At 47.6% G+C, this 16,309-nt stretch overlaps 1 protein-coding gene across 2 annotated transcripts in view; it reads left to right on the top strand.

Moving 5' to 3' along the window:
• The window catches only part of LOC142587703 (leukocyte tyrosine kinase receptor-like), a 173,932-nt gene that overhangs the window by 84,495 nt on the left and 73,128 nt on the right, over nucleotides 1-16,309 (top strand). The gene's annotated exons all lie outside the window — the stretch shown is intronic.

The raw sequence follows: 16,309 nt of genomic DNA, 5'->3' as shown, positions 1-16,309 counted from the left end.
AGCGCTGAACTAACAACCGCTGGTTTATTGCGGGGAATGCAATATATACGGAAGTGCGGGCTCAACTCAGAAGATAAAAAACCCGGTATGTGCGCCGGCAAAGGAATGAAATCAAAGGTGAGTCGTCAAGCAAGCTGCCACGTTTTTAACAAATAGTTAATCTCACAGCTATGCAGGGAAAAAGTGGGCACAGTGACGCAGGGAGTTTCCATGCGATTGGATAAAAAAACGCTTCGCAGATCTCGCGTGCCTCTTGCTCTGTACATCTTCCTAATATTGTGCAATCTTCAAACCCAGTTTGCAGCCGCATTCCTTGTAGTGCAGGGCTAAAAGACTGGGTACTGACCCTTTCAGTGAGTATGCGTCCTCTCTAAGCCGGTCATTCAAACATCCGCCTGTTTGGCCAGTGTAGCAGCGTTTGCACTAGAGTAGAAGCTTATAAACAACTTCATGTGCGCAGCCAACGTAAGGTGCCTCGGTGTTTTTTTTTTTCCTCACAGGTTACCTTTCTGGGGCCTTCCTTGTTGCCTTTGCGGCGTAGCGCCGATAGCCTGTCCCTTGCGCTGAACCCAACGCGTACGCCTACCTAACCTGCGGCCTTTTTTAATCTGTGCGAGACCTCGCGGAGTAGGGTACGACGGCTGTGCCCGCATGAGGTGATTTGTTCTGTTCGTCACATTGAGCCCTTTCCCTAGTCAGGGTCACCAAAAACATTTCTTAAAGCGCCTTCAGCAGGGACCTAAGATACCCAGATTGAGTGAGCCGGCGCACTTGATGCGTAAAGCTACTAGCCACTCGGTGGTGGCATGAACGAGTCAGGGCTGCTCTGAGGCAGGAGGCTGCAATACTTCTTTTAACTAACTTTGTGCGCGCATACGTGAAGGGGAGAATATATTTCTGCTTATAGTACAAACGCTGCTTCATTGGCCAGGCAGCCCTCCGTTTTGTATGACCGGCTTAGAGAGCATGCATATTCGCTGAAAGGGTCGGTACCCAGTCATTTAGCCGAGCACTGCAAATAATGTGGCTGCAAACCCATATTTGAAGATTGCACAATATTAGGAAGACTCGCAGAGCGAAGAGCACGCGAGATCTGCGAAGCGTTTTTCAACCAATCGCACGGAAACTGCAGCGTCAGTGTGCTCACTATTTCTCTGCATATCTGCGACATGAACTATTTGTTTAAAAAACGTGACAGCCTGCATGACGACGCACATGGTGGGATCATTTCATTCCTTTGCCGAAGCAGATACCGGGTTTTTGGTCTTCTACGTTGAGCCCGTACTTTTGTACACATTGCATTCTCCGCCATAAACCAGTGGTTGTATAGTTCAGCACCTATAGTCTGTCGTCCACACTTCGTCCCGTCGCAGCGCTGTTTGTTCCCGTCCAAATAAATCAGTGTTGATCACGCAACCGTCATTCACTCATATATCAGCGTTTCGAAAAGGAAAAAAAAAAAAAAGCGTGACTATATACTTGCCGCCTGCATCGTTCTTTTTTTTTTTTCTTTTTTTTTACTCTCTTCGTGTCGACCGAATAAAAGTAGCGTGAGATCCTGCTGGTGTACGGTTCTAACGCGCTCGATATTGGGACGCTCCCGCGTCGAGCCGCTACAGGACAGCTTCTTCCACTTCCGGTATCCCCGCGCGCGCCGAAAGCGGGCGAGGCGTTACAATTTCCGCTTGAATTGACACCGTCGGAATGGGGTAAATAGAAGGCCGATCGGGCCTTTTAAAGCCCTAAGGCTGACGGGTGCATGATACGTCGGCCAACTCTATCGTTCTACGAGCTGAGAGCGTAAACAGCAAGAGCAGCCCATGCAATCGGATAGAGAGAGAGCTTTGCACTAGGTGGCACTAGCGTCGGCCTGCGCCAGCTATAAGGATGTTCAACAAGAATGGAAATGGGGTATCGGGTCGAGCTCCCGTCGGTGGCAAAGATGACTTTTGTTGTCTCACTTTTATTTCGCGTTCAATTTTTTGTTAAGAGTACGCGTTGAGCCGGAAATTTTACGCTCATGTTCAGTCGTTTATTAAAAAAAAAAAACTATATGCCCTCTTTTGCCCCAGCATCCATTGGCTTCTTAGTTAGATAAAAGAAAGTGTTCTTTATCTTTATTTAATTATAGTTCGATAAAAGAAGTTGTTCTTTCTCACCGAAGGCTTGCCGAATTGCAGAAGGATCCACCTACTAGCTATGGATCTGTGTTAAACGTCCGCAACGCCAGGTCCCCTTTGAGTCGTTTTCGTACGGAGCTCTGTTGGGAAAGCCATCAAGCCGTCATTCTGTGATGTCGATGAGGTTTTACTGGTGCAGTCCTTTTGATGCGTGAGCATATGTCAGATCGTTCAACTGGACAAATATTTGATATTTTGACCCCATCTGCATGAGAATCGGGTGAGGACGTTACATCCGGCGATAGAGGAATCAGTGAGTGACATCACGGGTCACGTGAAAAGGTGGAGTCATCTTTGGAGGGGGAAGGGGGCGAGGGCGGCTGTGAGACGATGCACGTCGCCGCCGCGGCAGTAGTCACGTGGTAGAGAGGTGATATGGTGGTGGAGATGACGCGTAGGAAACGTAGTGCATTAGCGGTGCTCGCGCAATATTTGTCGGAAATTTCTTGTAGTGAAGGGAAGACGCAGGGAGCAGCTACAGGGAAGCCAGAGATCGGAGGTGTTGTTCCATGCAGAGGTCGCAGGGCAATCATCGAATGAGATGAAAGCGCTGATTCTGACGCGTCATAGCCATTCAAGTGTGCCTGGCCACCTGTGATATATACAGGGTGCTTTTTTTTATTTAGCTGCGCCTAGTTTCTTAAAGATTGCCTATGGCAGATAGAACAATTTTAACCCTCGATCTAAATTACTCGGCGAGGCAGCGATTACTTCTACTAGAAATGAAAATGTTCAATTGAATAGTTCACGTAATTACGCGAATTACCTTTTCCATTAATTACTTTAAGCCACACTTTTCAATATACGAATTATAGCCGCCGAGTTCGCACAGCGCATCCACATGGAACGAATTCTCGGGACAGCACCAGTTGCGAAATAATTGTTTTCAAGGTGTCCGCTGAAATGCATTGGTGCTCCAGTTACATTTGTGTTTGAATGCATAAAACAGCGATTTATTATATATATATATATATATATATATATATATATATATATATATATATATATATATATATATATATATATATATATATATATATATATATATATATAATTAAAGGCACATGTAATCTTTCACAATATTGTACATAAAAATGAGTGCGCGATAGAACTGCACATATACGGTTTTCATCGCGAAGGTCTTTGTTGATTTTTCGGCAGTACTTCTCGCTGGATATGGGTTCCCATTTTAGATAATTTGGCAATAAGAAAATTAGATTCAATATATTAACGCGAAAGCATTATATGCGCCATTACGAAATCATTCGGCGCAGTCGGCGTGAACGAAAGATGGTACCAAAAATGGCCGACGGCCCCAAAAAAACGTCACAGAATGCTCGGATTGACGTCAACTTCCTCAGGGTGGTTCCTGTAAACAAAGCAAATCAATGGATTTGAAAAGAAGCTTTGGCAAGTTTCGGTCTGCGTGGAAATGGAACCCGGACCTCCGGGTGTGCGAGACGAGTACGCCTCCCCGACACCACGGAGGCTACGTGGTTCTACTTGAATAAAAGTGGCGACTAAAGTGTGCCTAGTGCTTGCGTCATTGCACACGTGCCGGCTCAGCCAATGGCGAGGAGGTGGCGCCACGTCATCAGTGTGCAAAATGAGTGTGTAAAATAAAAAGCCTTAATGGCCAATTGAACGGCACCGAACGGTCCTTCGAGTTATCTTAAATTGAAGGTCCTTCTGGTTATCAACTCCTCGCGGTAAAGCGAGCGCTTTGAGACGCGTGGCGCGTTTTGATTTGGCCTTACAAAGGCGCAGCTAGAACGTAGCCGAGTGCGTGCGTGGTGAAGGAGCACGCGGAAAGAAAACACTTTACCGAAGGGGCTATAATGCTTTCGCATTCTCACACGTAAGCAGTCGTAAGTGCGTCTGCCGAATTTTCATTGCGTGAGATCGTTAGGAAGATGTACGAAACGAGGCTGTGAATGGGGGCGAAACAAAAGCACAATGCGGTATTTTAATTCAAAACACCACTTGGTTCGGGCAACCTAAATGGAGAGGCTGTCTCTCGCGCGCAATTTGTGAGTACCACTGAGGGCCACAACACGCAAACCAAAAGCTTGCGCGAGCGAAGGAAGCCGCATTGCGAGCGGTGCTCATGACATAATTGATAGGCGACTGAACGCCGTTGTTAACCGCGCCATGCGCGAGGTTGCTGAAGTTGCGCATTAAATATACGAGCGCCATTAGCTGTGGAACTAATTACAACAACTCGATTATACGTAATTAGTTTCCAGATCTGGCTGCCACCTCTACGGAGTTGGAGCGTCAGTGGACACGCGGCATCGTCTGCATACATAAAGAAACAAACAGACGACGAGAAAATGTTGCACACGGTGCGTGTCGTCTGCGACAGGCCGCGATGCAGGGAAGCTTGAAATCACCGGGAAGGATGTGCTATCTCATCAGAACAGAGAAGCCCTGCGGGGGCGGCTGCAACTCTTCGCCTCTGGTATAGTTCGGTGCAGTGTTTCGGGGAAAGGCTTGCCAAGGCGCGTCTGACAGGTACGCTCAAAGAACAAGTCCGTTGTTAATACTAGCTGACCATGCGGCATATTTCGCATGCGTTGTGCCACATGTGTCGAATGATATTGTAAAGGTCGATCGAGACAAACACAGCTCGGTAAGGGATGTGTAACCGACGGAACTAGAAGCGACACACACATGCCCTAGCGCACTGACACTGCAAGCGTATGTGTGGGCATCGTCGCGTTGATCCATACTTCTGACACCTCCCCCCCCCCCCCCCTTCTACACACATGCCTCTTTATTCGCTTGTGAGCTGCAGGGCCGGGGACAGAGCTGCACTGCGAACGCTTGATCCACACCTGCGCATCCCCGCCCCTCTCCCAGCTCCAATCCTAGCAACAGCCATGAAAAAAGCTTATGGAATCGCCTTATTCCTTCGGGGAGTGTGCTTAGGGAGTTGAGGCTTGGATAAGGGAAAGGGGGATGAGGGGGGATGAAGAGGGAAAGTACGAATGAAATGTTTTACTGAGGCGGTCTCCTTCTGTTATTTTCTGCTCAACAGGTCACCGTGCACACGATGCGACTCGTCAGACTCGAGGGGCAATAAGATCCTGAGGTTTCTTCTATTAGGCGATAAAAATATGGGTTAAGGAAAAAGGCTTACGAAACAGGCGTCTTTCCAAGCGACATCTCATTCAATATAACGTGGTCAAGAAGACATTGAACACACAGACACACACACACGTGCAAATAAAAATAAATATTTGACGCAGAGCCGTGGCTGGACAATGACACAGGTATTCCAGTTTTGGGCGAAATCCGAGTAGAACACTGAGACGGCGCCACCATGCACAGCCGGGCATGTGGTCGAGGGGAAAGCAAGCATCACTTCAGTCAAGACGCGGGCGACACCTTAGTTCCTGTAAAGCCAACTCAAGGAAAATTCATGCTACAAATTCAGAGAAAGAGAGATAAATTTCAAGGAAAATACAAGGAGTTTAACCTAACCGTACGACAACTCCGGTTAAACTGCAATAGGGACAAGCAAAGAATGCGCGATAAATAAGAAACGAAGTAAAAAAAAAATGTTGCGGATGAGCCATAAAGGACGGCGCGACCGCATTCACGCAGTCTACCAAGGCGCCACCTCGTCACACACGTATGGAAGGTCGTAATTGCAGTAACCGATGTGGTTGCAGCTGTTTATCAGCAAGCTCTGTTACATCGGCTAGATCAGAGACCACTTTCGGAGGCGAAGGTTCTTGAACCACGGCCCCACGTATCGCAGGCTTACAATGCGACGCGGGCATTACTTCTATTTTGTTGAAGCCAACTGGCCTCAGTGACCGATTGTAGGCCTGACGGGTGGCCGAACTTGTTCCCACTTGCTAGCGCTTCCCTCTCTCTCTCTCTCTCTCTCATTTCTTCCCTTTCGTTCCCTAAACCCTCTTTCCTCTTTGTAGGGTAGCAAACCGGATGCACGTATGGTTGACCTTCCAACCTTTGCTTCCTCTCCTCCCTCCCCTGCACGCAACTAAACGCGCTCAGTCATCAGGGGTATGGGGGACGGTTGTGTAGACGCGGCAACGTGGCTATGTAGGACGGTGCTCTGGGGAGACCTCCGGTCGGCGGATAATTTGATTAGCTCGTTGGCAAATTCTCGCGATGCAGGCCAGAGCTTGCTCAACGCCCGCCTACTGGATGCCCACATCGACGCCACCCCCCTCGGGTCTAGCGCGATAGAGGGAAATGCAAATGACAGCTCTGGGGAACGACCAACCACAACAAAACAAACAAGCAAAAGAATGACAGCCTGGTACGGGGGCAAGAAAAATATAAAAATAAACACGAATGAGATAAGTCGCTGGAGGCTTCTACGCGGTGAGATGACGCGATGAAGGGTGCGCGCGCGTGTAAGTGAAGGATACAAAAGAAAGAACGTTGGGTGTGGCGGAAGTTCTAGTAAAGGAAGCTTTATATGCATAGCCGCGGCTAGTTCTGATCGCTGGACACTTAAGTACCACGAAACAATGCATGAATTCATACACAACACAGACCTTACAGCACACATACCTATAATAAAACCAAACATTATGGGCTGAGGCAAGTCTTCATAGGAAATATGTGTCACACACACACACGCACACACACAGACACCCACGTACCCACGCATTCTTGTCCTTTGACAAGGATGCTTCGTTCGCGCTCTCTCACACGCGTTTGGGATTGCATGTGAAACATGCTTCTCGAAATTTGCAACAAATTGGTCATTCAATTGGCCAACCTCAGTAACGTGACGTCGAACTAGAACAGTTTGGAATAGTTCACTCGGGCACATGATCTTGCCGGTGGCTTCACTTGACTACCGTTGGTGGAGGTGGAGCAGGGGCCGAAATCACTAAGCTTTTCGTTCTATAAGTGCTACGAAAGTTCAGCGCAAACACAAGGGACATTTCTTTAATTCTCGTAACCATGAATCCAACATTCCAACTAGCACAATTAGCAGTCTCGGTTCACCGTGTTGTTTGCCATTGGATATCGCTGTCCTGATAGTATACAAAACATCGCTATTGGCTGGCTCTGGTCTTGCGAGCATTTCTAGCGTAAGAACGTACATGTATTTACGAATACGGGCCCAGTTTTCCTTGACAGCGCTTGGCTTTGCTCTTGTTCGGGATATTGTCAAATTCCGCCACATTCTGAAATTCGCCCTGCTGCAAGTTCTGATTGGCTAACAGGCGATTGGCTAACTACGCCCTCTTAACTCGAAACGCCAACACGGCAGAACTTTATTAATAGTGTCCGGGGGCGGCTACGCAGGAAGGCCGGAGTTCGTCAAAGTTCGGTATCTACTCGAGCTCTGACGAAGCCCTCAGATGAATGAGCCAATGGTATCAAGACATAAAATTAATCTCTCGGCACGCCTCGAGTTTCGTTGGCTTATGTAGATTCGCTCCTGCGTTGTCTCATCACTTCGGTGTTACCTCATGGGCGGCCGAAAAAGAAGGAGTCGCGTGGTAAAGCGTCGGTATATTCTTTCTTTCACTTGGTTATTGTTGCGCCCGGTGCATCACCTGTCAAAGTAAGTTGATATAGAAAATTTTATCTTTTAACGCATTTGAAGGAAAGGAAAAGTTCGGCGTGAGAATTCGCCCCGTCTGATCTGTTCGCATTCGACGGTGGATAGAGAGATAGCGTCCGGAACAGGAGACTCGCCCGCGGTGCGCCCGAGAAAGGCGCGGAAACCGGCTCGCGCCGAGCGTGTCGATAGATGGCGCGACGGTCGCGGTATTGCGATATCGCTATATCGCGCTGATGGCGATAAGCGGCGCCGGCGCGCAGCGCAGAGTGCGACTCCATGTGGACACATGCGTGGCTTTTATCGCGATATCTTATCGTTCGCAGTTTCTCTCGCGTTCCGCGCCATCTTTGTCCACTGATCGATTTCCGTCGAGCAAACTCGGGTGGCCGAGAAACACGGGGTGGGCGTGTGCTGCGCTGCGACCTGGCTCCCGTATTGACAAAGTCCTTCCATGCTAGAATTAATAGTGCGAGCAAGTTCCAGCCAATCGTGGCACTGGACGTATCGTTATGTAGTGAAGGTGGCCGGCCAACGGAAAACAGCACTTACGAAAGAAAAGCATAGTGAAATCGACTCAATAACGGCACCTCAGGTTAGATTGGTTATTAGGCGTTACACCAGGGCCCGCATTGACCAAAAACTAGTAAAGAACAAAAACAAATCTGCTGTACGCAAGCGCACACTGCGATTAGCCATCGCCATGGTAATGGTCTTGTTATCGCGAAGTTCGTGGGAGGTGTCCAAACATCGGTCAACGAGGAAATGTTCAAGACCACTTTTATGAGGGCTATGTCTGCAGTCGAACTTACGGAGTTTCGCGTTCGTAATAACAGCTTATCAGTGGCCGGTTGCTTTCCTTTTTTTTTCTCTAATCACGTGCTGGCGTCATTTGCATGTGCCCCGCGAACCACATCTGCGCACGGACTCCTTTTCGAACATGAGCCCTGGACCGAATTCACAAGTGCTTTCTTTCGTAAGGACATGTCACTGGCCAACTACTTTCGGTAATTATAGATTCGCTATCATGATTGGCCAGTGGCGCATGTTCACGAACTGCTTTGTGTGTAGAGGCGTTTTTAATGAAGTGCTACATTTCGAGTTGAACCTCTTCTCATGTACCAACTGAACGTGCGATCTTACAGCAGATATGTGCTCGCTAACTCGAAGGCCTTGAAAGTGAACGAAAAGGGGCAGAGTGAACGAAACCGCGGCTAAAATAAAAGAAAAAGCAGAAAAAAAATCGAAACGGTTAAAGAACTGACTTCTTTAAGTGTTACAAAAGAACCGTGATTTTTCAAATCTTGTTGGCTAAATCCGTGACTACCGCATCGATTAGAACTTTTCTATGCAACCAATAACTCCCTCTAGTTCTAAAAGCAGAAGGTGAAAGAAATGTTCAGAATAAAAACTCGAAGTGAGGTGTAGATAAATAGGGAATGTAAATTTGTTTACACCCAACAGTTGGCGCAGGCGCATTTTACAGCTTTTATACGGGCGTCGATTGAATCAGATTACGTAATAGAGTGGACCATCAACATGGCATTAGTTGGGCCACCGGAAATAATATAGTAATCAGCTATAGTAATGCCTTTCGCCACAGAAGCGCGTACCCATTCCAGGGATTGTACAGAATAGGAGATTAAAGTATGTTGATGTAAAACAAATAGGTTTTGTTTTAGTTTTTATTTTAAAGAAGCTGGTTGGTAAAGGATGGAAGAAAGATTGAAAGTCTGTATTAATAAAGTTGGTGGATTAAGTTAAAACATCAAAATAAAGAAAAATACTTAAAATGTGTAAAAAATAAAAGAAATATTTAGAAATAGAAATCAACTCATAAATGAAATCTTACGGAATTTAAAGGGAATTCCTCAATGGCTGAGCCGACAAAGCTAGCATCTTTCTTTCATGTGGATAAATGCTTCTTTTTTTTTTGCTTCTCGCGGGGTAGATCTAACACAAACACTTTCCTGCTCGATAAGTCTCTTGTGGTCATATTAATGTAGATCACGACAATAGAGGGCAGGTAGGTTCCTTTCATTTGCATAGTTTTACGACAATGAAAAGAAGTTCGACAAGGTTTATGCTTTAACGGTCGTCCTCAACATTCGGTTCGTCAAAAAGAAAAAGAAAATCAGTAGCGGTTTAGCGGTACATGCGGACTAAAAGCGATGGCTTTATGTCTCACACACACACACACACACACACACACACACACACACACACACACACACACACACACACACACACACACACACACACACACACACACACACACACACACGCACGCACACACACACACACACACACACACACACACACACACACACACACACACACACACACACACGCACACATACTCTCTCTTTCTCTCTCTTCTAAGCTCACCCAAGCGCTCTCTACCTGTACCACGTGACCGGCTTCCGACACTTAACACACATACACTTTCATTTTGCTAGCGTTAACAATCCGAATGCTAAAGAAAAAAAAAAGTGAAGGGCCCTTCCGCAGTTTCACTCTGTGTTCCGGCAACAGATTTCCAACTCTGCCGCTCGCAGCATGAATACAAAGCGCGCAGTTCGACCTCTGTGAAACGCGCAGCAGTTATGCCCAGCGAGGTTCCACTCGTCCCGGAGTTTCGTATATTTGCAGAAGCAGCCGGCGGAAGGTAGTCGCTGAGCCGGATAACGGGAACTTCGCAAATAAACGGGACCGGCACGTAGAGAGCACCATTTCTAAAACCGACTGGTCGTGTTTCTGCCAGAGTTACGTTCTTTTACACTCCCGACAGGGGCAGAGGTCAGGTCGGCGAGCGTAAATGGAACAGAGAGACTCTTTCTGTTTCACCGTTCTGCCCCTGTAAGCACCCGTGCGCACGTCAGAGAGAAGTTTCGTCCCTTTCTTTTTCTTTTCTCTTTTGTTTCCTTTCATGTTTCTTTTATTCTTTGCAGAGAACCCGTTTTCTTTCCGGTAGTCTTTCGAAAACCTGTCGGCGATTACGCGCGTTCCCGTGTTCATAGCACGTGCCTCGAAGATCGCCGAAATTGCTGGAGCTGCGTCCATTCTGGTATCTTTGTTGATTTTTTTTAGCACGCATAAGGCCATCTTTCTCGGGCACTCTTTATTGGCCATCGAGGTTTATGACTAGCCAACTCAGCCGCGAGCAGTATGAGTATGGCACGTACTCACAAAAACATTCGATTTGTACGAGTTCTTTACCATTGGTAGGCCGCTTTCGCTGTCCAGCGTCAGGACTGGCTAGCTGCCGCTCTTACGAGCAGTTCTAGTGTAAGTACTTTTTGTGAATACGGACACACATCTCCTTTGAAGGAGTGGCAGACTGGGCTTATATAGATCGTAATCTGGTTGTTGTTAGTGCTCGGTTTTATCAATCGTCATCTTGTCCTCTGCTTCGCCCTGTACGGCGGTTCAAATGTGCCGGATGTAAGCGTAGTAATGCACGGCGCTGGATAACAGCAGGAAGTATACCGGCTTTGATCGGATAAGCGTGAGCGCGCGCCTATGCAGCTGGAATCGTTGCTACTCACGCTCCAGCACCGGCGCAGCTGTCAACTCATCAAACCGCCCTTTCCCGCATCTGCTCAGAAAGCAACTGTTTTTGTGTTTGTTTGTTTGTGTGTGTGTGTGTGTGCGTGTGTGTGTGTGTGTGTGCGTGCGTGCGCGCGCGTGCGTGTACGTGTGTGTGTGTGACCACAATGCCACCGAAACTTGTAAGCCAATACAAGCATCGCTTGAACAATTTGGAGAACGCTTAAGCTTCGCCTTTAATAGTGGTACACGATAGCATTCAAACATCCTTGACTGTTTCTCACGTCCCTCCGGCAACCGCAGCTTATGTAACCGTAATTCTTAGCGGCAAACGCTCGCGGCGAGTGCTATGCTTGGTGAATGCACTAAACTCAGGGAGGCGCCACGCTGGGTTCCTAGCAAGAGTGACAGCAGCTGCAAGCAACCATATCGCCGGCCTCACTCTGCCAGATTTTTGTGAGTTTTCGCGTAACAGAATTATGTTTTCCCGTATATTCAAATTAAAATCCGACGCTATCATGTCTGTAAATCGTGTGTAAGCCGTACTTTACGATTCCTTTGCGTGTTTTAACTTGAGAAATTCAATTAGTTCAGTAACTTCCTTGCGCCACATGGAAGGCCAGCGTCAGTGGGTATGCGCGGTTCGAAATTCTTTTTGTCGGGACGACGACTGACCCTGGACGCCGACGCTGGATTTTCTGCGACACGGGGCCCATAACGCTGTTGCGTAAATAAATCATCCCCACCATATTTCTCTCTGGCACCCCTGTTTTAACCCACTTAGTAGGACCTACGATCTCGTCGCCGAAACTGCAAGCCTGAGATAATATGCGCCATGAGTGCTTTATCACAAAATATCGACAGTGGCGTGGTGGTATCTCTCACAATGTCTCCCGAATGTTGGACCAATGGACGGGTAGACAGACAGACAGACAAATTGCAGAAAGTCGCAGGGGCGAGTCTGAGCAGAGCAATAGCTTGCTGTGGCTCGTTACAATGCTATGGGAAAGGGGGAAAGGGGAAGAAAAAGATTGGTGAACGATGATGACGAAGTAAACGAAGTTGAGAAGTTGGGAAACGTTGCGGGTGTTCTGGAAGGCCGATGTACAAAACGAACCCCCCGTAGATCGATTCAAAGCTTTCCCTTCACCGGCGCTCAGCAAAACACACGCACACAACCAAGTGGGCTGGAAGTGCTGCGTTTGCAAACGGAAGTTCATTTGCAGCGGCAGCCCCGTTCGAGGTTTGCCTCATTCTCTGTGCGCGATATAATTCAAAGGAATGTGCTCTTGCTGGTAGTCTGTCGATCGTTCCTTTTCATTTGTGTTATCAGTTGTTAAGCACGTTTCTGTATTCGCTTCTCTTTCTAGATGCAGTTCCTAGAGTTCAGTAATCCTGATTCGTTCCGACTTTGCAGATAAATTCACTGCTTACAAGGAGGTTATACGTGGTATTTCGGGTTCCAAAAAAGTTAGCGGGGCAAAAAAAAAAAAAACCACCAAACGCAATCAAGCACACTCTATTGCTTCGATTACGTGCCGAGATTCCACATCAGGTTGCCTTTGCACAAGGAAGCGTTTCTTTAAATAGGAGCGCAGCTGTAAGGCGCTCTGACTCTCTTGAACTTACCGCAGGTAAGACGGTAATTCCTGGGGTCGTGTAATGTAATGATTAATTTTGCGCAATTCAGCGCGCCTTTTTACAAAAACATCTTCTACATTTGAATTTCTCTTAAGAACAAATCGTAGCCAAAGCTGATGCTGGACTCGTAGTGAAGTATAGAACGAGAACCAGACAGGACCACACACACACAAACACACACACACACACACACACACACACACACACACACACACACACACACACACACGCGCACACGCACACGCACACGCACACACACAAACGACACCAGAACTTTCGTCTTTTCGTTCTCTTCTCTTGTCTTTTCTTTCTGTTGCCCATTTTTCTTTACCCGGACTGTAGCATAGCAAACCGGAAGCGCGTCGGGTTGACCTTCATACCTTTCCTCTCTTTGTTTTCTTTCTCTCTCTTTCTCTGTGTGTGTCCCTGACCCATTCGCACGCCTTATTTCCTTATCGCGCTTCACCAACTCGCCTAGTGGACGACTTTTGTGCTGATGCTGTACATAACTTCATCGACGCTGCTCTGGATGTCTATTGTACCGTTACAATACCATTGGCGAAGGTGACTGCCAATGGCAGAGAGCACATACGGACGAACTACCTTGTTGATTCCGTCCCTGTTGTTTTCTAATTAACCACCATTCACAGGCTGCACCAGTGATACAGCGGTGACAACATGATAGCCTGGTTGATAACGTGGGCGGAGCTCCGCTCGGACCACTGACTGAGTGAGAAAGAGGAATAGCATTGAAATAGAATCTTTACACGGTCCTGGTCTTTGGTGGCCCATTCCTAGCGACATTAGCATTTAACATTTAAAACGAAGCATTCCTTGCCTCTTTCCCGCCAGGTTGGTTTCATTGGTTCGCCACTCCCACCGAGTATAAGGATGCGTAAATTACACGGAAACTCGACCGGTAAAGTAGTGCAACTGACCGCACTTCTTGGGCCGAATACGCAAAGCTTTTCGTTCGAAAGTGATCGTTGCCTTTGGCTCGCCGCATTCCCTAATGGTATGTCAAGCAATGGTATGTCAAGTATTGGCGGTAATTTGTTCTTACGTACTATTCTAGCGTAATGGCCTTTTTGTTTTTGTGTGTGTGTGAATGCGGTGTCCTTTTCCGCTTCATATAAGAACGAACCTGTGCATGTAATATGGGGCGAGAGGTTTCTCTAGAGCACACAGACCGGTTAATTTAGCATCGCAAGATGTTCGAGTGCTTCTTTGATTTTCGCGTGCTTCTTATATTCCGGCTACCCCACTTTCGTGCCACTGCGTGAGCGCCCGTTCTCGGCCCATCCTCAAGAACAATACACTATGTGCCACTGTACACAAGGTGTATAAAATGCTTCGATGCATTTAACTATTTCTCGCGCCTCTCTGCGCGTACACCTCTCACACCACTCTGCTCTTAATGAAGGCAAAATGAGACATCCACCCAAACGTAGCTAAATGAGAGAGCCACTCAAACATTTACACCACACAACGCCTTTGTAACGTCGCCGCGTCGGCGTCTCAGAGCATGCACCTGCGCAATTTTGGGCCTGCATATCGGCGTGACCTGTGAACTGTGTAGTGTGCAAACATAGCAGTTGAAAGGGTGAAAATAAACACTATTGTACGCATCGGATTGAGTTGTATGGCGTTTATTTAATCGCGCAGCGCGACCTATACCCAAGCCAGCGCGGACATCAGAGAACGCCTGCTGTTCTCGTTGCTCGCCAGCGGAGATCTCGGAGGCAATGTCGTAGCTATCGCATATCGATATTTGCGGCGCCGTACCAGCTTCGCGATACACCATGCTGACCTCCTACACGCCGCGCTCAGGCTCGAACGCTGGCAGGAGTATGATCTTCCTTTTATTTTTTATTTTCAACGTGTATCCGAAATGGCCAAGTCTTGCCAAGGTCCTGTCGCGTTCCCGCGTTCTAAAAGAACAAGCTAACGAAGCATAAAGAGGTATTGTCAACAGTGCAAAGTCAACTTACAACGACAAGAAACGGCTCGGAAGTTGCACTTAATGCATTTGCGCAAGATTCGAACGCGGGAAGGCAAAGTTTAGCTGGGAAAATTAAGTATACGTCATTAACGGAGAAAGCGGTGAGAAGAAAAAAAAATTATGTGAACGGGCAAACTGAAAAAGGCGTTCCAACAGGCCCTGATGACGAAGCGCGTGCTCGCCGTGACTTATGATTTCCCGCGAATCACGAAACAAAATAAATAAACGAAAACTGATCGAAAAGCACGAATTGACCTGGAAGCAGGATGAAACCCGCACAGCGTACTGCAATAGCGAAGGAGCAAACGAATTAAGACAGCTAGCAGAGTGCGAGAGCGGGAAGGCACGCGAACACCGTTAGGGCGCATTTGAAATTTTGGCAGCGTAAGACTAATGACTTTGGAAGTAGAATTGGATAGCCGCGCACGCCGTACGGCACAGTTCGAGAACAGGGCCCATTAACCTTTGCAGAATACCCCTGTCTTGCCTCACAAATCAAATTCCTGTCGTTTGGGCCCTGGCGTACGTAAATGAAGAAGGAGAAAAAAAAATATTCAAGCAGGATACGGCAATTAAATGCCGCCTCAGAGATTTCCCTGCCGCTCACGGCACAAGTCGGATGCCGTCGCTTGCTTCTCAGGAGATTATACTTGTTCCATCCTTCTTCTTTCAGTCTTTGGAAACAAGATTTCTGTTAAGAGCGGGAACGTTTGTAACGCTCTAAATTCTCTTGTTGGCGCGAAAATACGACAAATAAGGAAGGAAACCACGCTCGCGCCTTCGTAGTCTCAACAGGACGGCCGAACGCGGACGTTACCTCGTGTGCTCTGCCGAGCCTAACTGGAGCCGCGGTACACTCCAGCTCTAGTTAGGCCCGATTCGGGCAAAACCCAGCTATACCAAACTACCCGCCAGTGAGTAGAATGTTCGCTCTGTCGGGAACATTATAGTAAGAGTATTTCGTCCGGAGCTTATACTTAAAGGGATATTGCGACTAATGGACGAACTGTTTACAAGTTCTTTAGGAGAGTACTAATGCGCTGCTATGATCGATCCATTAGGCGTTCATAACTTCCGGAAAATAAGGCCTAGCGACTTGCATTTCGGACAGAAATCGATCTTATCGCTTCTCGTTTCGTTCCTCGCAAGCGCAGAAGTGCGCGTGTGCTTGGCCTCACGCTTCCCCCTCTTTTTTACTTTCTTTGCGCACTGCGGGAACGCCACAAATACAGTTCTCCCTCGTGATTATTGTTTCCTCCTCCTCCTCCTTCTCAAATGGGAGCTTGGCGTCGGTATCTTTCATATCGGACGAACGACACGATAGCAGACGTGCAGGAAGAAAGACACGCACAGGGCCGTGTATGCCGCAGCGCTGTTCTT

The sequence above is a fragment of the Dermacentor variabilis genome, chromosome 7, assembly GCF_050947875.1.
Source record: "Dermacentor variabilis isolate Ectoservices chromosome 7, ASM5094787v1, whole genome shotgun sequence".
NCBI classification, from domain to species: Eukaryota; Metazoa; Arthropoda; class Arachnida; order Ixodida; family Ixodidae; genus Dermacentor; species Dermacentor variabilis.
The sequence above is the reverse complement of the archived record's forward strand: the minus strand, read 5'-3'. Positions and strand labels throughout refer to the sequence as shown.